Consider the following 23626-nt stretch of genomic DNA (forward strand, 5'->3'; position numbering starts at 1 on the left):
AACCGGTCTGTTATAAGAAAGGGAGAGTGAATATAAATAATTTTGAACCTTTAAGGACCACTATATAAATTCAAGGGAAAATGTGCATTAATGTTTGACACTTGTTCATTCTTGTCTAACAAAGTCCCATCCCCCCCTTCATCTTGACTGTCACCTGCATCTTGTCTTGACCTTAGTAATCCTTCTGGAATGAAAGATTGCTCAATGTGACAGAATATGGTCCTGCCTGTGTCCTTGTAAATCAGTCCCTGTGGCCAAGTGACTGGTAGAAACATGTCACCTTGAGAAACCTCATCCTGAAAACCCCTTAGGCACTGCAGCTCTCCAAGAAGAAGAAAAGAATTTATACCCCTAAGGAGCAGGAGTGGCTTAAGGTCACACACTTCTCTGGATGACCCAGCACTGACTTCCATTTGATTGATGCAGCTGTAAGCTGGTCTTGTAGTGACAGCAGCACCACCGGAATGTGAATGCGCAAAGCCATTGCCAGGAGCTTTATGGCTTGGTAGAAATAATCCATATAGACTGGGAGTGCTTTGTTGGGATTTTTGAGCTGTGTTGAGGATTTTAGCAGAGCAGAAGAATTGAGCAGAGGAATGCCTGCTGCTGTGATGATTTGCTGTGTGTGTCTCTGTGTGTTTACTGTCATGTTTAATCAAATGAGGTGTGATATCCATTTCAAAAATAAATGACTAGCTATGTTTTCCCCACTCTCTGCCATGTAAAGCCCACCTGTAGGTGATCACATCATGATGATGAACTCATGGGTATGTTTCTGCATGTCCATAGGCCGAGAAGCAATTGCTTAGAAGCACATTGCTAGCCCAGTACATGCATGTGATTGTCATCTATGGCTGTTGATGTGCATTTTTCACACTTTATTTAACACAGAGGTTTTCCACATAGAAAGTGAATAAAGTAACCCTACTATGGAACATACTTGGGTTAAACAAAGATTGTTATAAATCAAAGTTCAAAAAAGCTTAAGATGCTGCCCTTGTTGTTAAAAATATTAAAAATCCCCCTGTATCACCTATACAGAAAAGTCTCACAAGTGCAGCCTGTGCAGCCAACTAGTGTCTGGCAGGGAGTGTCTGTTTACACAACAAAGGCACTAGATTGGGCTGAATGTTCACTTAATGATGAAATTGCATAACTATGGGGATGGGAGAACATATCCCCACGCACCTGTATTTTTTACAACTTCTCTATCTTATTTTTGATGTTCATTTTGATGTTCATAAGGGATGGAATACTAACCCACTGTGTCACTACGTTCCTCCTATAGCCAGGAAAACAACTGTATTAAAAGGCTCAAGTTATTGCAACATACGGCTCATAGCTACTTCAGGAAATTAGTATCATCACCAACGTGCATAAACCAGTCTGGCTACTCACTCATTACAGCTACTCTACACCCATCATTGTACATTCCAGGGTATATTCAGTTAAGGTGCCTGGTTGAAGCACAACTGTCTGCTCTCTTGTGAAATACAATCAGCCGTTTCTTGACTGTACAGTACTGTTTTCAATTTAATTCTGGGAACACCATTCTCATCAACTGATCATTTTGGGGGTTCACAGGATACCCATCCAAATCTGATGGCATTTGGTGTACAGCAAACAGCTTTATAGTGACTGAGGTCATTGATTCGTCACAACTATTTTGACAGTGCCTCTTCGAGGTCTCAGGCAGGAGTCTTTCTGAGCCTTGCTTGAGATCCTTTAACTAGAGGCACCAGGGACAGAACCTGTGGCCTTCTGGGAGTAAAGCACTTGCTCTGCCATAAGATGAGTGGAGAGTAGTGGCTAAGAGGCTAAGCTGCAAAACCAGGAAATAAAATCTTGCCTCTGCTACGAACTCATTTATAGCGCAATCCCATGCATGTCTGCTGAGAAATCAATCCCACTGTGTTCAATGGGGCTTTGCCTCTAGGAAGTATGTTTAGAATGCTATCCCCTGACAAGCCAGTAATCATTTCATCCAAAGCAGCCTGACTGCTCGTAAGTCCCAGGTATTATTATTTTTAATTCCTTGTTTTTGGTGTGGCTTTATATTGCCAATATGTTTTACTACTCACTTCATGCAAGCATGTTTCTCACTGTACCAAATGTTACTTTGGAAGAATCCCAGAGAAGGAGCAAGGAAGAGTCACAGAGACCAGCCTGCTCCTTGGAGCTCAAGCAAATAAAAGCTGTGTTCAAGTCCCAACACCCAGTTTCCTGTTGTTTTTGCTGCATATTTGCTGAGTCAGGTACAATCCAGGGAGTTGAGTCATTCCTGGAGCCAATTACAACAGGTTTCTTTTGCCCCCAGAGGCCATCTTTTCAGTTTACCTGGTAATTTATTGATTTATAGTGTAGCAAGATATGTGTATGCTTGATGACATTGCCTTTGTTGTGTGACAGTCACCACTGAGAGCAGATTCCAATTTGCATTCATGCACTTAGCTACATGCAATTGAATCACACCAAAATGCATACAGAGAGTGTTTGTTTGAAAGTGTGCTCACCTCAAAATATCCCTATATGTAGAAAGCACACACCTTCTTCCTGATGCATTGGGTTTTTTTTTTTTTTTATACAAAGAAATTCTGGATTTGGCTGCTTACAACAAGGAATTCCCCACATGCATTCTGAAGTCGTGCACATGTGAGGGATTGTTAATACAAGCATGTATATCCTCATCCCAAACATCTGAATGAACACTAAAATATGTATTTGGGGGGGGGGGTGGAGAAGAGAGACAATTCCAGAGATGGCATTCTATCATTCTGGTCAGGCATTCATTTGGGTAGAATCCAAATGGGTGAAAGGAGGTTAATTTTAAGGTTGCCACATTCCAGTTCACTAAATCTGGGCTGTCTAATTTGCATATGATGCAAATCACCTGCTGATTATACACATCAAGTGGCAGCTTGCGGAAATTAAGTATTCCCTGCTGTATTTCCATTCCAAATTTCCCCTTGCCGGTGCCTCTTTGTGGCACAGGAATGACCCATGTGGATTTTCTTGCACGCTGTTGCACACAACATGCACTTTTACAGGCCTGCGCTGCTTAATAACCTTCCATTTAATGATGGGCCGCATATACTACAGTGATTAAAACACAACAAAGAGGCTCTTAATGAGACAGTCAGATCTCCCATAGCCTGCAGCAGAGTGTCTGTTTACACAACAAAGAGGCTCTTAATGCAAAGAAGTGGCAGACTATCTCCAGTAGCCTGTGCAGCCAGCCAGTGTCTGGCAGGGAGTGTCTGTTTACACAACAGGGGTAATTGTGCTGAATTCAGCTGAATGTTCACTTAATGATGAAATCACATAACAATGGGGATGGAGAACATATCCCCACACACCTGTATTTCTCATAAAGTCTCTATCTCACCTTTTACCATAAAATGGTCCCAAGGCACTTAATCATTTTAAAATTGCCAGGCCAATGCCAACACAACCTATTATGACCATACTGCAAGTTGCGAAGCCTGCAAGGAGTCTATGTTCCCTCTCCCCAAAAAGTTATGCATTCCTGTGTGCATAATCTATGATCTCCAGTGCAAAATCTCTGGGCAAATAGTACCCTTGAAAGGGCAGAGATGGGTAGATGGAAATCAGGTAGAACCTCCCCCATCATCCCCTTCACAAATTCATATGTACTCAAATGAACACCTGAGAAATTTCCAACTTTGTATTCCATTGGTTACTGAGGTGAGATTGGTAGGGCACCCACAACGTGAAACTCAATTCTTTGCAAGATTTGACTGGCCTTCTCCCTACTGCTCTGGCACAGGCAGTTGAAAACATGCCTGTTTTTAAAAGCATTTCAGTCAAGCTGAGATTATTTGGTGTCCTATATTTGCTTTTTGTCCTATATTTGCTTTTTCCCCTGGGGGCTGGGGATAAGAATAGGCCCTCAGTTTGGCTGTACTTGTCGTAAGAGGCGACTAAACAGCCACCGGGTAGATGGGACTCGTCAGCCTGGGAAGGCAGCTCATCTGAGAGAAGGAAAACTCTGATCCCAAACCTCCACTGCCTTGTGGCTACATCCAGTTATGGAAAAGGCTTCAGGAGTCAACCTCGAGGCAAAATCAGGAGCCGGAGTCCCTGAGGCAGTTCATGGCTGAACACAGTCACGTTCTGGCAACTCCTGCGACGCCGCTGGAACCAACCGTATTGGCCTCTGCCTTTCCATTGGACCATTTCAGCGACGTGGAGAGGGGGGATTTGCTGCATGGGTAACAGCCTATCCTCCATACCTACTTTACCCAGGCTTCGCGCACTGGAGAGGACACTCTGTTCCAGAGCCACCATTCAGAGCGTGACGCCATAGTCTTCTGAGACTGAAGGATGCCAACAACAATATTTGCTTTAAGTTTGGCTGTGATATTTATTTTATCATGATTCCCCCCACCCCCGCATTTCAAACTTGGTTTCAAACCTGGTTTTTACATTTATACATTACCTTTACATATACATTTTAAAAGTCTGAAAGCGTTCATTCCATTTTTAGTTTCTAAAATGCTTCAAGTGCCTATCCACAGAGAATGCAGCACATTCTAAGACACAAAGGGTGCAATCCTAGCCCCTTATGTCAGTGCTTTCCAGTATTGACATAAGGGCAATGCAGCTCTCAGGTAATGGAACAAATATTCCCTTACCTCCATGAGTGACACCCAACTGCGGTATACAGCACATGTCCCATTGGCACCGCTATGCCAGTGCTGGAAAGCACTGACATAAGGGGATAGGATTGCACCCAAAGTGTATTATCTTCATGAGCTGAAAAACCACACTTATGCTACAAACCTATGCACATTTTCCTGGAAGTAAATCCCACTGAATACAACAGAACAACTGCTGAGTAAACATGCATAGGATTGTGCTGTTAATGTCTAAAGCCAGACTGTTATTAAGGACACAGGAGCAAGTCAGACTTTTTTTCCTGAGTAGTTGGCAACCTTAGCTATGGCACTGAAAACAGAATCCACGGTTAAGCACTGCACATGAAATAACAGATAATCACTAGATAGCAATACAATTGGGCTGTATAACTTTTTTTTATAATTTTTATAACTAAGAGCTTTTGAAGCTGTGATGCTATACTTGTGAATGCTGTTAGTGTAAGAAAAGATCCATTTAAAGAACTATTGTATTCCCTTAATCAAATATACCATTTTTCAACCCATGCACAGAAACAGATTTTTAAAAAACAACACAATTTAATCACATAAAAGCACAAAAGCAAAGTGTTATTGAACCCTAAAGCTATTTTCTTTTAACTGCAAATGCACACAAACATTATCAAGTGAGTATCTATGTGACGTAATCACTTCAAGGGCTCATGTGCTGGACACTGTGAATTGGGCTTCTGGTAACCTCTCTACTCCCTGTGACTTATGGGCATGTTGTCTTTCTTCACTATCACAGGAAATAAATAAAGGGGCAAGAGTAAGGAGACCAATGTTCTTCATGGCCGGTTTCTTTTGTTTTTCTTCTGCCTAAGACATGCTCTCATTGGAGATAACCCATTTCTTACAGAGAGTTTAAGAGAATCTCTCTGCAAGGCTTTGTTTTCCCTGGATACTCCAGCTAGAAGCCTGGGCTCTCATTGTTCATAATATACGATATGGCTTATAGCAAAGCGATGAGTCCTGGGGAAAGGGACTCCTGTGATAAGGCTGACTGACCATGGAAAGTACATAAGAACAGCCCCACTGGATCAGGCCATAGGCCCATCTAGTCCAGCTTCCTGTATCTCACAGTGGCCCACCAAATGCCCCAGGGAGCACACAAGACAACAAGAGATCTGCATCCTGGTACCCTCCCTTGCATCTGGCATTCTGACATAGCCCATTTCTAAAATCAGGAGGTTGCACATACACAACATGGCTTGTAACCCGTAATGGATTTTTAGTCAAGTAGTGGCTAATGGTTAACATGCACACTCCCTTCCTGCTCCGCACGTTCACTTTTCTAGACCAGCAGCTGAACAGGGAAAGAAACCTTGATAGTTGGTATCCATCCGTTGCCACCATCCCAGGCTACAGAAAACAGGCAGAGGAGTGCCAACTGGGAAAGGGCATGGAACCCTGGGAGTTCTTATTAAAATAACCATGGCACACTGGTTGAAAATTACTGAGACGGTCCCCAGCTTAAGCTAATTACGGGTATGCACCACAGAGTGATATTCTAGCAAAAGACTGACCACATATATGACAGCAGACCTGCCAAACTCACTAGGCTAGCTGTTTTCCCTCCATGAGATAGCTAACCAACTCACTTTCCCTGCACTTTCAGCAGCCAGCTGACTTCTTCCTTCTTTCTCCACTCCCACAAGGCATTCTGGGGCACAACCTGGCAGGCATTAGGGGTTGTCCAGGCAACAACTGACATGCCCAAGGCACACCACACTGCTGAGAATCTCACATCCCCCAATGGCCTTACTAATAAATGACCCTCCCCCAAACTTCTGTGGCATACCTGCAGACCATTTGTGGCACACCAATATACTGTGGCACAGTGGTTGAAAATAGCTGCTTTAAAGTGTCATGTGATTCTGCTAGTGTAGCTCCAACAGATGAACATAGTTATCCTCAGGAACATGTTTGATCCAAAGCACCTGATTAGCCAGGAAAGATATTCCAGAGTAGGGGTGACTATGTTAGCTTGTAGCATCAGAAACCTGAATTTATGCAACAAAACCAGTGCTGTGTATGTTTATTCCCTTCTAAGTTGCACTGAGTTCAGTGGATCTTTTCCCAAGTAAGCATGTATGCACTTCCCTAAAAGTATGCCCAACAATATAGGGATATTTTGAGGGAGATAAATCCTCCATCCCCCATGAGGAATGGGGAGACAAAGACATCTGGAACCTCCTTAAGCTGTGAATTAATAAATAATAATACATGAGCTTATTCAGGCTTTAGTGAAAATCATGCACTTTTGTACAAGGTCCTGATCTGCTTTGGCAGCTCACTGTGTTCTGCAGAACCCACAAGCAAAGGGCTTTATTTTGATTTCAATACAGCTCTAGCCTGAAGGCTGGGAGTGAGTTACAACATATTTCAAACCAACAAACCAAAATAAAACAGTCGAATGCAGTACTCTAACACACACACAAAGTGCTTTATAGTTTTTAATCTCATGTCCTCACAGGAACTTGGGCTAGAATCCAGCTGCAAGTTCTCCTGCAGAAGCCCCACTGAAATGAATGAAGCTGCCCACAAGTGCAAGGAGCTCTGTGTGTCCATCTGCTCTGACCTAACAGACTGATCTGTTTACATGGAGGTGAAGTTCAAGAGAGTCTGATGGGACTTGTGCCCATATGCAATCATAGTCACCTGAGAGTAAGCCCCACTGAGCACAGTGGGACTTGCTGCTAAGTAAACCAAGGATTGCATTGCAAGTCTACTACTAAGGCTCAAATCCTCTACAGACTTACCTGGGAGTTAGTTACATTGTACTCAATGAGATTTACTTCTGAGCAAACATGCTGTAAGATTGTGCTGTAAGTCTATTAAAACAGGTTAGCTTAGTACTGCATGGGCTGACTGAAGATGATTTTCCAGTTTCAGACAGGAAATTCCCTACCTGGAGATTCCCTGCTATAGACTGAACCAGGGACTTCCTGCATATACAAAGCATATATACATATACAAAGCATATACAAAGCACATGAGCTACAGCCTCATCCCATCTTGGATCTTGATCGATCCACACACAGAACTCTTACACATTTGGGGTGCCCCACATTTCTGTGAGGCTTGTTCAAGAGAACTTCCTGGTGGATTTTGGCCAAAGGAAATAATACCTTGCTTGTAAGTAAATGAATAATAGCATTTCTATAGCATCTTAAGAGTACTTGTTTGCTTCATTTAGGTTATGTTTTTGTGGCTGCAATCCTGTACACATTTACTTGGGAGTAAGTTCCATTGGCTTTAATGGGGCTTACTTCTAAGCAAACACGCGCAGGCTTACACAGTGTAGTTCTTATAGCAACCTAGCAAGGGCACTAATATTATAATTACCAGTATATTGCAGATGGGATTTTGAGGCTGAAAGGGGTGGCTTGGCTAAGGGCATCTCTGATTCAAAATGAGAGTTGTGGGGCAGTAATGAGTAAGACTTTGACCAGGAAGACTTGGGTTCCTGTTCAGCCCTGAAGCTTGCTGGGAGAACTTGGGCCAGTATCCTATCTTATGACAACCAATGCCATGCTCTGAGAGTGGGATGAGAAGCAGAATCATCCCTGGACTTCAGTGGTGATTCCTTGACCTGATAAAACAATGAGGGATGCGTCCTCATTTGGAGCACTACTCATTATGCCCAGCTAGGAAATGGCACCTGATTTCTCTCTGGGCATTCCTCTCTGGGCACATACCTCTCTGTTGGATGGGGTGGCAAGGTGCATTTGGCTTGCTTCAAGGTCACATGCATGTACAGGTCAAGCCCAAAAGTTTTCAAACTCAGCAGGCCACCCAGCAGTAACCCTCTGCTCAGCTTGGAATTCAGCCCTATTCAGTTTGGTGGGACTTTTGGCCAAACTAGGAGTTAACTAGGAGCAGACTGGTAAACGTTTAAACTAGGAGTAAGCCCCTCCAGACTTCTGAATAGACATGATGCACTGGCGATGGGGCTGTCATCCCCAACACACACCTAGGACTTTTAGATCTCATCAGTGACATAGGAAAGTACTAATTTTTGCAGGGAGCCTCACCAAGGCGTGCAAGCGGCCCTTCTCCCCTTTGCGCCATTCGGAGGGGGCAAAACAGAGACGTATTGCCTGGAATGGCTCTGAAGTGGAGGGGCTCCCTGCAACACTTGGTGCTTTGCATCCCCTCCAGCTACGCCACTGGATCTCATTGAAATGAATGGAGCGGGTGTACTTTCAAGTAAAGACGCCTTGGGAACACACTTACCCAGGAGTAAATCTCACTCCACTCAGTGTGCACAAACAGTGAGACAAGACTGATTGAAAACCCAAGCCTAGAAATGCTTACTCAGAAGTAAGTTCCATTATAGTCAATGAAACGTACCCCCCACTGACCTAGGAGTAAGCCTCATTGACTATAATGGAACTTACTTCTGAGTAGACATGCACATTCTGTCCCTAGAGAGGAAGAGACAGCTTCTCCATACTGAGCCTTTTGCTTAGGGCTCTCCAGAGGGGGGCCCCCAGCTAAGCCCCCCCTCTCCCCCTCCCGGCAGACAAAACACGCGACGTCAGCATCGCAGCCTCCCCGCGTCTATGTTCCAAAAACCCCAGAAGGTGGAGGATCGTGGTAGTGGTGATGATGATGATGATGGAGGAGGAGGCGGGGGTGGGGGTGACGAAGGCAGGCGGACGGCTCTCCCCCCTTTCCTAAAAGCTGCTTCCGGTTGTGCTGCCATATTCCTTTTTTGGAAGGGGGAGGGGAGAAGGAGACTTGCCCCTGGAATAAAACAAGGCAGCCCGGCTGCGCTTCGGAGGGGACAGCGGAGTGGAGCCAGGGCTTGATGCCACCGTGACGGGCAGGGGGGACGAGGAAGACCCCGATCCCTGGGTGGCCGCCTCTCCAGCGCCAGAGCCAGGCTCGCTTTGGGGAGGAGAGGACCCTGCCTGAGCTGCAGGCGGGCGTGGACCTTCGCAGCTGCTGCTGCTGACATCACTTCTCGAAATCGCTCCAAGTCCCCATCAGTCTCTCCAGCCATTTGCTGATCTCTTCTCGCCTTGGGAAGGGGCTGGGGCGATAGCATCCGGAGACGGGGCTAAGCACGCCCCTCGCCCAGTCTGGAAGGCTGGGGGAAGAGACACACACACAGGATCTCTCCACACGAAGCAGGCATCTAGGGGGAAAGACACACACATACAGGCTCCCTACATGCACACACGCGCAGGATCCCTCCAGCAGGCATCTAGGGGGTAAAACACAGACACACACACAGGATCCCTCCACACAAAGCAGACATCTGGGGAGAACACACACACACAGGCTCCCTCCACACAAGGCAGGCATCTGGGGGGGAAGACACACACACAGGATCCCTCCACACAAAGCAGGCATCTAGGGGGTTTTCTGCCCCTCCTCCCCCCCGCCAGCCACTCTTCACTTGGTGCTTCCCACGTCTTGGCTAGCATGAACCCACCGGCCCGCTCCTGAGCTCTTGGGCTGGCGCTGTGCGCTCTGCCTTGGAGATCGTTTCCTGTTTTAATCTGAGCCGCTGATTCATTTTCATCGCTCCCCCCCCCCATTGCCCCCACTGCGCCTGGTTGAAGATCCCGTGCTGGGGAAAGAGAAGGGACAGCCCAGCAGCGAGAGGGCGAAGGAAAGAAGCTCCCCCCATCTGGCTGTTGGGCGTCTCGCCTCCAGGAGCCTGGAAAGGAGAAAGAGGAGGAGGCAGTCAAAGGTGAGCGTTTGCCGGGTGCTGCTGGCAGAGGTGGGCGGGAGGGGAGAAGCAAAAGGCCGGTCCCTTTGTTGGTCTTCTTCCCGGTGCCCTCTGCCTGCGCGGCTTCCCTGATACTGACCAGGAGGGCTTTACCAGTCTCTTGGCGAGGAGATACTGACCCTGGGAAGCTCACTCCGGTCCCTGCTCTTTGGGGAAGGGCAAGCAGCAGTTTCCTGCCAGTGGCACAGACCGGCCGAGTCTCCAGGGGTGGATCCAAGGAGGAGAACCAAGGTTTGGTTTGGGCCTGGGGGGGGTGGGAGATGGTGGGTTGGGGGATCCTTTTTGGAGGCGGGTGAAGAAGGAAGCGAGCCAGAATGAGACCTCGGCGCGCTTGGAGGTGCCACTTGTGTCCATCCACTTTCTTTTGTTGTGGTCCCGCGTTTGGTTCAGTGGCGATGCTGCGGGTTCCCTGTAGAATCGAAGCGGTGGCGTAGCCGGAGGGGGGGGCAAGGCGCTAAGTTTTGCAGGGAGCCTCACCGCAGTGTGCGAGGGGCCCCTCCCCTTCAGAGCCATTCCAGGCGGGGGGAGCAAAACGGAGGCGAATAGGCCAGATGTGATATATTAATAAGCCCTGCTCTGGTTTCTTTCCAAGCCATTCCTCGGTTGGCTGTCGGTTAAAATATTCATTTCCAGTGGTACTTGGGTGGTCTTTGTGTGCTGGAGGGAGGGGTGTGTGTGTGTTTTGATGTTGTCGTGGGATTGCCTCGAGGAGCCCGCCTTGCTCCTCTGCCTCTCCTTGGCTCACCTGGTCATGCCTTCCACCTGCGGGTGGAATGGGCACCCGTGGAAAATGAGGAAGCGATGGAATGAATCAATGGGGGGGGGGGGCTAGATTGGAACTTCTGCTGCTTTGGGTCTCAGCCCATCTAATCCTTTCATTGTGGGATACAGGAGATTTCCAGGTTGCGCAATCTTGGACTGGGGGGAGGGCAAACGTGGTGTGTGTTGTGTGTGTGATCCTGGAAAAAAAGATCACGAAGATTCGAAGTGAGAAAAGAGCAGTTTGGCACCTGCAGCCCCCCCCATCCTCATCTGACCTGGTTTACCTTTTTCATTTGCAAGGCTTAAGGTGCTCTTGCCTGGAGTACATGATCCCTGGGGAGGGGGTTTGTCCAGTCTTGGGGTGGTCTTATATTTCTGCCATGCTGTGTCTAGTGAAGCTCTTAAACTTTCCACTGGACTTGCTGCTTCCAAAGCGGTTATGACAAAATGCCCGGTGAGCATGTGAGCTGTGAACCAGGAAGTCCCCGATTCGATTTCATCTGTGTCACAGATTCACTATCTGGCCTTAGGCAGGTGTCTGTGTTGAAACTTGGGTTGTTGCAAACATTACTGAGAGATGATGTATGCAGTGTGCTCTTGAGCACTGGAAATGTGCTTCTTGGATTTACCATAAGTAAACATTGTCATGTCTAACATTGATTTACAGTACATGTGTGCATACACTGTCTCTGTACGTTGTGTTGAACAGTAGTAAAAAGAACTTCTTAGGGACTGCCTTGTTGAAGCTCTGCTTTGAGCCAGCAAGTCCACCAGTGTCTTGTCAAATGTTTCCAGGCAACTTACCAGCCAGCTATAAAAAGGGTTACCAGATACGAACTGGGACAGAGTGCCTATACCTTTAACTATGTATAGGAGAGGAAATTTTGGCAGGTGCAGCTCAACATGGAAGGGTTTAAAAAGCAGCACCTGCCAAAATTCCCTCTCCTATACATAGTTAAAGGTATAGGCACTCTGTCCCAGTTTGTATCTGGTAACCCTAGGTATGAAGGCAAAAGCCTTGTGCTGCTATCTTGTTCCCAGCACTCAGTCCCATTGAGTACATGCAGGTCCCATTGAGCTATCAGTTGATCCTTCTGTCTAGTTCTTTTGTAAAACCATCTTATGTTGCTTTTCTTGTGGCTGTGATTCCTGCAAGTGGATTTGGTGTTATGCAAAGTCAGTGGCATCGCTAGGGGGGTGAGGGCTGTACTGGTTGACACAAACCAAACGGGAGAGGTGACACCACTAATGGCCAAAATTTTCAAAATCTTTGTATTTTTGAATAATACCATCATATTAAATCATTTTATGCGTAATTTCATGCAGAATGCAATAAAACTGCATTGCAATATCTCTATTCTATCAAGGCAGCAACTGTTACCCTGCACATGCCCAATCTTGTCTGATCTTGGAAGCTAAGCAGGGTCAGGCCTGGTTAGTACTTGGATGGGAGACCGCCTGGGAATACAGGGTGCTGTAGGCTTATACCATAGTCTTTTGAGACTGAAGGTTGCCAACCATTCTATCAAAAGTTATAGCTAAAACACCAGTGGGGTGGGGCAATGGTGCATCACCACACCCACCTCCTGGGCTGTTACCATGACAACTGCATGGGAGATGGTCCCTCATGGGGGTGATGCATTGGCCTCCCCTACCAGGTGACTCAAGCCATAGTGTGCAAAGTAGTTTTTCTTGTCTGTCCTGAATGGATTGCCAGTAAGTCACTGGTGCAGCATCTTAACTGCCCCATCCAAATATAGAGAAAGCATTCTCTAAATTGTAAGCTACAGTGACAATCCCAACATCCTTACTAGGAAGCAAGTCCCATTAAACATATCAAGACTTATTTCCAAAAAAAGATGCATAGGATAATGCTATAAGAGTGGTTTTAATTTAAACAATAATACTAAGTAACTACAATGAGACTGGTGGCATCTTAAAAGACTTCTAAAAATGTTGGTGCATAAGCTGAGGTCCCTGACCTTTTATACAAAAACCCATCAAACTAAACCGTGATAACTTTCAAGGTGCCACAGGGTATATATAGTCTGTTGCAGCAAACACAGCAATATAGATCTATCATTGCTCCCTTTCTTCATTAAGAATGAGAATATCCAACATGAAGGAGCAAGTACTGAGTCACACTTGCCTTCCAGTGTCTCATCGTGCCATTACTCAGTAGTCTGGCTCACAAAGTAATACATGAATTAACTTTACCATAAGCATCACTTTTGGGGTAATTGCCAGTTGATATGAGATTCATTGTGTCTGATCAGAGAGGGCTGTTCTGCATGAGGATGTAATCGCTTGGTTGCCCATGATTGCGTATGTGTTCTTGAGCATTTTCTTGGTACTAAAAAGGACAGATCAAAGTGAACTCACGAAGAGAAAAGCTGTTTTATAGCAGTACTGGTCAGCTACTCTGCTGGTTTTCCTGGGCACTTGAAAGGCAAGTTGAAATAACGCAAAGCATCTCTCCCAGTGGTAACTAGTCAGGGAGTGGTTACTGACATTAAATTAAACTTGCTATCTCCAAGTTTTTCCTGGGGGGAAGGGGCATGGGCCTTCTGTTAACAGCATATCTCTCTGGTTGGCCATTCTCCTCCCCTGCCTCTATTTGCAAGCAACTTGATTTGGGGGAGTCTTAAACACTCCATCTAGTTTAAAGTGACCATAGAATATTCATAATAATTGCTGGATGTCCACCATTTAACCTTCAGTCAATAATATTTCTGAAGGCTCATCCATATGAATGTATTTGTGGATAATTGACACTTGGATTTAAGGCACTAGTCACCTGGATGGTTGGTCCTCATTTCTGACCACTGATAGTCCTTGTGGGTTACACGCATCACGTGCGAGACAGAGCTACTGTTATACCATATAGGGTAGTTCTTTCCCAACTCTGCCATTTTGCAAGAGGTCAAATTCTTCTGCCTTGAATTATTCCTCTTTTTTGAAAACTACCCAGAGAAGGCTAGACTATAGTTTCTAAGGGCAAACCCTTCCCTTGTTAAATTCTTTTACAGATAAGAACTTGGTGTGATAACCAGTCTAAATTTCTCTGCTATGATTCAGGTCATGCCTTTATTGGGACCAACCAAAAGGTAACAAGATATCAAACAGCAAGCTTTTGAATTCTAAAGACGTTTTCTTTAGATGGTAAGCAAGAAGGATGAAATATTATTGTAAATTTATCAATAGTTCGCAGTTTTAACGTGTTCCCTGGGCTAGAAGATAAGCAAAAGGGGGTAAAGTAGTGGGATCTCCAAACTTTTTGGCCAGAGGGCCACATCAAATATCTGGTGTGGCTTGGAGGGGGGGGGGGAAATTAAATATAAAATTTAAATAAATAAATAAGAGATGGAACTTAAATGAGTGAATGAATGGGCTCGTTCATTCAACCTTTCTGGCCCTCAGAACACCCTCCAGACATAATCGGAGCACAGTTCTGGTCATGTTCAGTTGAGTGGGCCAGAGGCTTTCAGGGGACAAGAGGCTGACTGCAGGCCAGAAAGAGACTTGCTGCAGGCCACATCTGGCCCCCGGGCCAGGGTTTGGAGACCCCTGTTCTAGCCTGATGAAGAATCCTATAGGATTCAGAAGCTTGCTATTTGATACCTTATCACCTTTTGGCTAGTCCTAGCCAAAGCATAAAGAATTCCTCTTCTTTCTATTGTGAATTTTCTTCTAATGCACCAACAACCACACCTAAAATTTTCTACTAAAATAAGATAAAATAAAATAAAAAGCCCCCACTTTCCCCCTGAAGATCTAGATTTCTAGAGATTAGTTATTTTTTTTTAGAACATAGGGGGAAGTGAGGACAGAAAAGCTGTCTTGAAATGACACTGACATCAGGAAAATGATTCAGCTTTTCTGCCTTCAGGGATTCCAAGTAAATTGGTTGTGCTGTGGAAATCTGAATCTCATCTGCCCATCTTGACCAGTAAAAGCTGTAATGTAAACTGAGAGCTAGTTTAACATGATAAACACAGGGGTTGGGTGTGGAAAGCAAGCATAATTGTCATGTGTTCCCTGCCCTCATGTGCTTCTATGTCACATGTAAAGGATCATTTTTGTCCCATCTCCCCAGAGCTGGAGTAAACTGTCCACACATCAAGAACTTTTGCATCTCTTTCTCTGGTGAAATGCACAAGTTCCCTTTCAGATGTGATAAAGAAGCATAGGGAACTGGAAGTGAAAATCAGTAGGGGTGGCAGGCAGGAGCAATGATATAATCAACAGGAGCACTCAGGTGCTACCTTTGAAACTTTTTTCAAAGGACTTTATCTGAGTAGTGGTGTCAGGCTCCAAAGAAGGCAAACTGAGAAACTTGCTTAGGAGCATGGGTCAGTCTGTCCTGCTCCTATATAGTCAATAGATGGGGAGGAGGACAGATGTTGGGAAGGGGGGGATAAGACTGGTTCATGCTGCTGAGCAAGGGGTATTTGGGTTTGTTTACATCATGGTGGAACTTAACTTCTGAGTAAATATGCACATGATTGCACTTTAATATGTCTTCTCTACTTATCTGGGATATTGCTGTTCCACTTTTCAGTTGTTTTACATTTGTTTGAAACTATTTCAACCCACTCCAAGAGTTTGGGATGAAATGAGTTGCAGCTTTAAACGAGATAAAGTAACTTTGCAAGTGAAAGTGAGTTGCAGGAGAAGAAAACAGCTGAATGAGGAAATGTAAAGTCGATTTAAACTTTGTGGGCCTGTCATGATGAGGTCTTGCACTTCAAAATTTACCACTGCAAATCAATTGTGGTTCCTGTTTTCTCTGCCAATTGCCTTATTTTTGGAAGCTCTTGTTCTGAGTATTCTTGATACTTGTTCAGTGCCAGACTTGGCCCCACAATTTGCAGATGTGTCCAATACTGCCCTGGTTGAAAAATGGAGAAGCCATAGACTCCCTCGAAAAGGAGAAAGGGCTGCAGATCATTGGCAGAGCACATCCTTAGCATGCAAAAGGTCCCAGGTAGGAAAGAGAAAAATTCCTGCCTGAAACCCTGGAAGGTCACTGCCAATCAGGGCCAACTAGAGCTAGATGAACTAAAGGTCTGACTTGAAATAAAATAGTTTACTGTGTAAAATCCAATGGAATTTTTTCCCCCCCCGGACATGGAAGCAAGTCAAGTTCAACCTCTTGTAGGAAAGTCACTTGTAACTTGCTCATCTAGGATGTCTGGAATTCCCCTCCATCAAAAGATGACTCTTCAATTGCCTAGAAGTCCCCATTTGAAAGGGTGAATCATGCACCCTAATTCTGACTTTTCATTGTGTCTGCTACTGAGCATAAGTGTGTTTGAGTGTGGGGGAGGGGGTTTGCAGGCTTACACACCTCTATTGACTTCAGCTGGCAAGGGTGCAGCATCTCAGGGATATAGGATAGGTGCAGAAAATGATGCAGAAATTCATTTGGTTAAAGGAGGACATGACTAGTATGAACTTTTAACTGCTTTAGGTCTAGTTATGCCCAAGAATGTTTTTTCAGTCCCATCTTTATGAATCAGTGTTGTCAGATGGTGTCTAGCAATATCCATTCTTGGTGCCAATATTTTGATCATTCTAGGTATATAAACACACCAGAGACTCACGGTCCACATAGAGACCGCCTCAATTTTTCTTGTGCTCGGTTCACCTCCAGATAGACAAGCAAGGATCTCTCTTGCTGGCGTAGCGGCCATTGCAGCAAAACAGCCATGGCAGTGCCAAACTGCAGTGCTAATTAGTCTCCCGCCATATCTAGCTTGGTACCACTATCATTCTGGAAAAGCTGTCAAGATTCGGCTGTCAACATGTAGCATTTCAGCATCTTCCTGACAAGACAAGGCCAGATGTTGTGCATCCTTATTTGGCTGGCAGGCAGCATGCTGCTCAGCTCTTGTGGCTTTCACTCAGTCAGTTTTATGCTCATTTAATATTACTGGTGGAAGTGCCTATGATGGGAATGTGCCGGGCAGCATCTGGGACTTGAGCATCTTGCTTTGAATGCTTGCTGAAGTGCCCCCAGTGGAGAGATGGTTTTGGTGCTGACTGTGGGCTTCTGAACAATCCGTGCAGCTCCCATTCATTTAAGTGGAGAACTTCGGTTCATTGTGACCAGTGAGATTAGGTTGGCTTTTGCTGTCGTTCAGGAAACACGAGCTTGATGCGGAATCTCGAGTGCTCCCTGCCCCTTCCTTAATGAGCACCAAAGTACAGTGCATGTCTTCTAGTGGAGTTGCACAGATTAGGCTTCCTGAAGTGAATTAATTCAATTCCTCCTTCTCTTACTTTTGACAGACTCTTTAAAATGTGTGCTCTCTCTCTCTTTTTAAAGCCACTTGTACTAATGGCTGCATTTTTGGCATCACTTGAGGAAATTTGAAAGGCTATCTAAAGATCTATTGTTTCCTGTGCTGTCTACTCTGCAGCTCAGTGTCTAACTTGTTCCTTTATCTTGCTGAACAAATTTCCAGATTACTTCACTTCCTCAGTGCTTCTGGCCTCCTTTCCTGCAGCACTGCTGGAAAGCCTTCTGATGAGCTTTTACACTTTTAACTGGTGTTAAAAACTCCTCACAAGTTCTTTCCAAAGTCATTGCCCACCCTCCTACTCCACATCGCCTTTCACTAACTACTGGCTGTAATGCAGCATACGTTTAAAACAAACACTAGTGTAACCTCTTGGAACCATTTGCTCGTATTCAGTGGGAAGGCTTTTTCAGACCTGTATCACTCTAAACTGCAGGTGGAGAAGGGTTGCATGTTTGAATGATTCCCCATGCCAGTCACTTCCTGTATATAGAAAATCAGCATGGTAGAAGAAAGGGTTACGCCTAGCCTTCTCCCTGAGGCATTCGTTTTCTATGTGCAAGGAGTTGTTGGCTATTCCCCTTCTTCTAAAGCAGCGCCTGCCAAGCCTGTGGGCCAGATCTGGTGCAAAGCTACAGCCCTCCCCACCGTGAGAGCACTTACTGTTCTGCAGCTCTACTCATAAGCAGCCTACCCAGTCTCTGCAGAGTGGTCCTTTATGCAGTCACATCTGCCCAAAAATCCAGCTGCAAAGCCTGCTGTGACAGTAGGCTATAGATGCAACTGCCCAGAGTGTTACTCTGCAGAGATCGGGTGGCCTGCTTGTGAGCAGTGCTGCAGAATGGTAAGTGCTGCTTCGAACAGGGACAGCTTTTTCTGGACATAGCAGTTGCGTGCTTGGTGACTGTTACTCTAAAAGAGCATTCAAAAGTGCAGCACTTTACTGAAATGATGTCTGAAATGGAAGGATTTACAGTTTAGTTTTGCTGATTGCATACACTGGTCCTCACTTTCATTGTGAAGGCATAAAGTGGACCAAGGTGTTGCTTCTGAATGTAGAACAAGCTTAAATTGCACTAACAGGGAAGTGACTGTCCCCATTCATTCATGTTTCATGGATCAGTTTCCATTCTAATAAAGTCTTTGCCATTGGCAGGAGGGCAAAGGGTTTGTTCTGAAACCTTGTTGGCTTCTAGCCATGGAAACATGGATTTTCAAATATGTGGTGATGCTACTTAAAGAAACGAAGAAATTTTTTTTTTTAAGGTTAGAATAACAAATGAGGGTGGGCAGGCAAAAGAGAGCAGTTGTTGAGCTCTGTTTTTTTTATTTATACAGGTATTTATATACCGCCTTTCTTTGGTAATCAGATTTCTCCTCAGACTTTAATCCAAGTCGGTTTACATAGGCAGGCTGTTCTAACAACCCCCCCCCCAGGGATTTTTACAATTGTATAGTTCTCTTCTTTCATAGAACTCCTCATTCCAGCTGGATTCCTTCCCAGTCTGGCCTCTTTCTGGCCCTTCGCCTCCCACGCTCCACTTGACGGCAACTCCTCTCTGCCACCGAGGGTCAGCTCATCAGTATATCAGCTCCTCAATTCTCAGGTACTTCTGGTTGTTTCAAACTGGCAGCTTCAGATCTTCAGGCGTACAAGGCAGCAGCTCTACCAACTGAGCCAGACCTCCTGCCCTCCTCCTGTAAACCTCTCCTTTACAGAGGTTGCATGATAAACTGCATCAGCCAAGGGCTGTCAAACAAAAGTTTGAAGATGAGGGAACAATTCTGGGAATACTCTTGAATGCTGTGCTGGGTGGTCTGCTCTACAGCACTATAATGCTCTGATTATGCTTGTAAAGCTAAGATTGTCTGGATTATGTGATGATCCTTTAAAAGACGAGTCATCCATTTACATTAACGGACATCTGGAATCCTATGAATTGGCCTCTAAAGGCAAAAAGAACTGGAAGTCTACATGTGTCTGGATATCTCTTTAGTAGTTTATAGCAGTGTATCTCAGTGTGTGCTCCTCAGAGCCCAGGGGCTCCCTGAAACCCCTTTAGGGGCTCTGTGGGCTCACATTGAGAATAAATGAATAAAAAAGAACAAAACATTTGTTTACTTTCCACGTAACCAAAAACACCTTAGGGTGCTGCAGTAATTTTTAGGAGTGTAAAGGGCTCCAGAAACCCAAAAGATTGAGAACCACTGGTTTACAGGAACTTACTCCTCATTCGGAGGCAACAACATTTCAGTGGATGAATCTTTTTCTGGTCCGAATCAAATAGCTCTGTCCCTTAAACACTGACCTATAATTGACCAGTTCTTTTTGCTGCCATTCTAGGCAGATTCATGCAGCCAGGGCTAGTTCAAGATTTTTTCCTTGGCCTAGGTGAGGCAGTAGATCCCCCTGTTTGAGCTTTGTCTGCTACAGAACCTCCCAAGATGTCTTGGTTTTGTTTGTTTTGAGCACCCATTGAAAACGCTGGCCATAGTAGAATACTTATAAGAGTACAAGTCTTCTAGGATAATGGGAGCTCCTTGAATTGTGTTGCCCTAGACCAGGGGTCGGCAACCTGCGGCTCTAGAGCCGCATGTGGTTCTTTCAGCTGTCTGCTGCGGCTCCTCCCGGTGAAAGTGGCAAAGGGTTTAACAGGAGGCACCTGTGTTGGTAGGGCAGGCTGCTTCCCTCCTCCCCCTGAGCTCACTGCCCCCTCTCCCTTCAACCCCACCTGCCCCACATTGGTTTCTCTTTTCAATTTTGCCCGCTCTGCAGGCTTAAGGTCCCTGTTTTCCCCTTCCCCAACTCTCCAGCAGGCTCAGCCAATCAGCATTCAGCAGGCTCCTGGCTTTTTCTGTTGGAATGGCTCAGGGCCCTTCACTGGCTGACCACCAGCCAGTCCTGAGCCGCCCTCCTCCTCAGCTATTGCAAGCCCTTGCAGCCCGCCTTTCCCTGAGCAGGTCCCCACTCAGTGCAAGGAGAGGCTTTTCCTCCACAGCAGAGGAGACATCCTGTGTGTCTACTACTCATTAGTAAGCCCCATTACAGTGGATGAAGCTTGCTCCCAGGAAAGGGTGCCTGGGATTGCAGCCTTGGCACCTGCTCCTACGTGCGTCTACTCAGTTGTAAGCCCCATTACAGAGGATGAAGCTTACTCCCAGGAAAGGGTGCCTGGGATGGCAGCCTTGAAGCCTGCTCAAGGCCAAGTGCAAGGACGGGTGAGTAGGAGCCCACGCAGGTCTGTTCCAGAGTAAGCCCCTGTTCCCTGGGCTACTCCCAGGAAGGTGTGAAGGGCTGTATCCTCTGCCTCCTCCTGTGCAGGTCTACTCACAAGTAAGCCCCACTGTAGTCAGTGGGGCTTCCTCCCAGGAAGGTGTGGAGGGCTGCAGTCTCAGCCCCCTCCTATGCAGGTCTACTCACAAGTAGTCAGTGAGGCTTCCTCCCAGGAAAGTGTGGAGAGGACTGCAGCCTGAGAGCTCCAACCAACTTGTCTGCTCAGAAGTCCCATTGTAGCCAATGGGGCTTACTCCCAGGATAGTGTGGAGAGGGTTGCAGCCTGAGTGAGGGAGGCAGGGCGGGCAGGCAGGCAGGGCAGAAGCTGGCCTGTGGTTGCCCCCTCCCCACCTTCCCCCCCCAGCTCTGGCTTCTTCCCTGGAGTCTGTGTCCTTTTTTCCTTCCAGCAGGGTGCCTCTGGAAGGTGGGGGGAGTTCTTTAGTATCCATGTAAGACAAGCAGATGTCATAACCGCCATATGTATTGGAATCCTGGAAGATCTGGTGAGGAGGTAGATGTGGTGTCAGCAGTGGCCCCTTTAAGGGTAAGGCCTGGGCATCCAGCAGAGTGTGCTGCACAGCTGCAGCCACTTGAAGGCAATAGGGCCCTCAGGGATATAAGGGGCACCTGAGGAAGGAGGTGTGGGTTGTAGAAGGAGTGCAGGTTGGAGGGAGGAGACTGACTGACTGGGCTTGGCTTATTGACTTTGACTTGGATACTCTGACTGATTTGACTGACTTACTTTGGAATCTGATCTTGGACTGTGACTTGGCTTATTGACTTTGGACTCTGCCCTGCTTACTCTGACTGACTTTGTGACTAATGTACTGCTGGAGACACTGGAGTTTGGTGTGTGGCTGCTGTGCCCAAGACCTGCTGACCACCCAGGGTCTGCTGTAGTGGTGGGAGGCTGCTGGCAGGAGAGAGGACCTCTGCAGGTTGAACAGGTGAGCTACCCTGGAGGTGGGGTCCAGCAGGACTGCAGGGCAGAACCAGGGTCATTTGTTGGGGGAAAGAAGGGGAGCTAATTTGCTTAAAGTGGACCTAATTCTCCAGGCAGAGCTTGGCCTTGGAATCAGGCAAAACACCATAGAGGACCAGGTGTCTGAAAACACAGGACAAGAATGTATGACAAAACTAACTAAAAGCTACAAGAGGGGGCTACATTATTAAAATGGGACCTATAAGAGCATAAAGGTGAAAAAAAACTATATATGCTGCATTATCTTCATTTTAGATGTCAAAAGGATTTTGTGGCTCCTGAGGTTCTTTTCCCTCCGGAAAATGGGTCCAAATGGCTCTTCGAGTGTTTAAGTTTGACGACCCCTGCCCTCACGGCTGCTTGACTCATTACTGCAGTGGATGTCCTTGTTTTCAAGTTTTAATATACTAATCTATATCTGTCTTGCCTCTGAGCACAAATAATGTCTCACGTTTCAGAGCACTGTGTTGCCATAAAAGCTACCCAAGACTACCCAAGTCGAATGCTCCTTGATCTTCACAACAGGGGAATGGAATGTTTAGGGAGATGTGGAGGCACTCCATTCAAATCCAGAGAGCAAGGAAAAAAGAGCAGCAGCAAAGGGGGTGGTTGGCACAAGGCTGGGGAGGGGGTGGCATTTGACATGCAGGTTCAGGTGTCAGGAGGGCTGGGGCTGGCGCCAATGTTCAGAGCACTATTAGCATTAGTATCTTTCACAGATGTGCTGTCTAGAGGCAAAGATCCACTGCCAAATGACGTATGGACTTGGAAACTTGCAAGTGGGCTGACATGTGATTAAAAAAATCCAGTGTGGCTTCATGTGTTTGTTATGGAAGGCAGGGCAGGGCATCAGGAACTTCTAAGATCTAATTCTGTCTCGGACACTTCCCCTTGGGACACTTATTCTAAGCTCTCTATCATCCACTTCCTTTTAGTAATATCAGGATTGTCACAAGATATAGTGAGGCTTATTACATATGTGTTTGGAAAGTATTTTTGCAGAGTGGGAAAGGGGAATGGTGGGTGATGCACCAGCCATTGGCACGAGGCTTGAAAATAGCTATTTTCCTGGTTACTTGTGGTGATCAACCATCTGCTTTGGGTAACTGGGCAGAGAAGCTGTCCTAAACTAAAAGGGAAATGGTTTTCATTTCTGCTTCTTTCACCATGGCTAAAGTATATGTAATCAAGACAGGCTGACACACACTTATTGTGGACTAGCAGCTCTTGGGGAAAGATTTGTCTCTTAGAATTGATCATGTACCCTTTAACCCAGTGGGATCAGGGCTGGATATAAACCTTAGGCCCTCAGCAGTACATTAACTGTCTGGCCTAGGAAGAGCGATTCATAGTGCAAGCATATTCAAGTTTACTCTGAAGTTTAGTAACTAACTCTGAAGTTAGTAACTCTGAAGGAACATGTCAAAATAATAATGGCTAAGAATGCCTTGGAGTCTGTACTGAGTGCCTTTCCATCTCTATCCAGTAGCTGTAGACACAGATTCAGAAGCAGGGCTTTTGGGTTAAAGTGCATAACTTCCAAGCACCAGAAGCTGCTTTCTGCTGACTTAGGTAGCTGACCTCTCTAAGCTGTGTATTGTCTACATGGACTTAAGCAGCTGTCAAATGTTTCCCAGCCCTAGCTGGAGGTGCCAGGGATTGAAGCTGTGAAGCATGTGCTCGGCCACTGAGCTAGGGCTCCCTCCCTGAATCTTGAACCTCAGCACATTTTTGTTTAGAATGTAACCTCTGCAGAACAGTGTATGAATTTAGAATTCTAAATCATTGCGTATGGTTTACTGATAATATAAAATGTCCAGTCGCAATCATATGCCTGTTTGTTTTGAAATAAGTCATGTTGAGTTCAGTGGTGTGTGTGTG

Source organism: Tiliqua scincoides, chromosome 4 (genome assembly GCF_035046505.1).
Source record: "Tiliqua scincoides isolate rTilSci1 chromosome 4, rTilSci1.hap2, whole genome shotgun sequence".
Lineage (NCBI taxonomy): Eukaryota > Metazoa > Chordata > Lepidosauria > Squamata > Scincidae > Tiliqua > Tiliqua scincoides.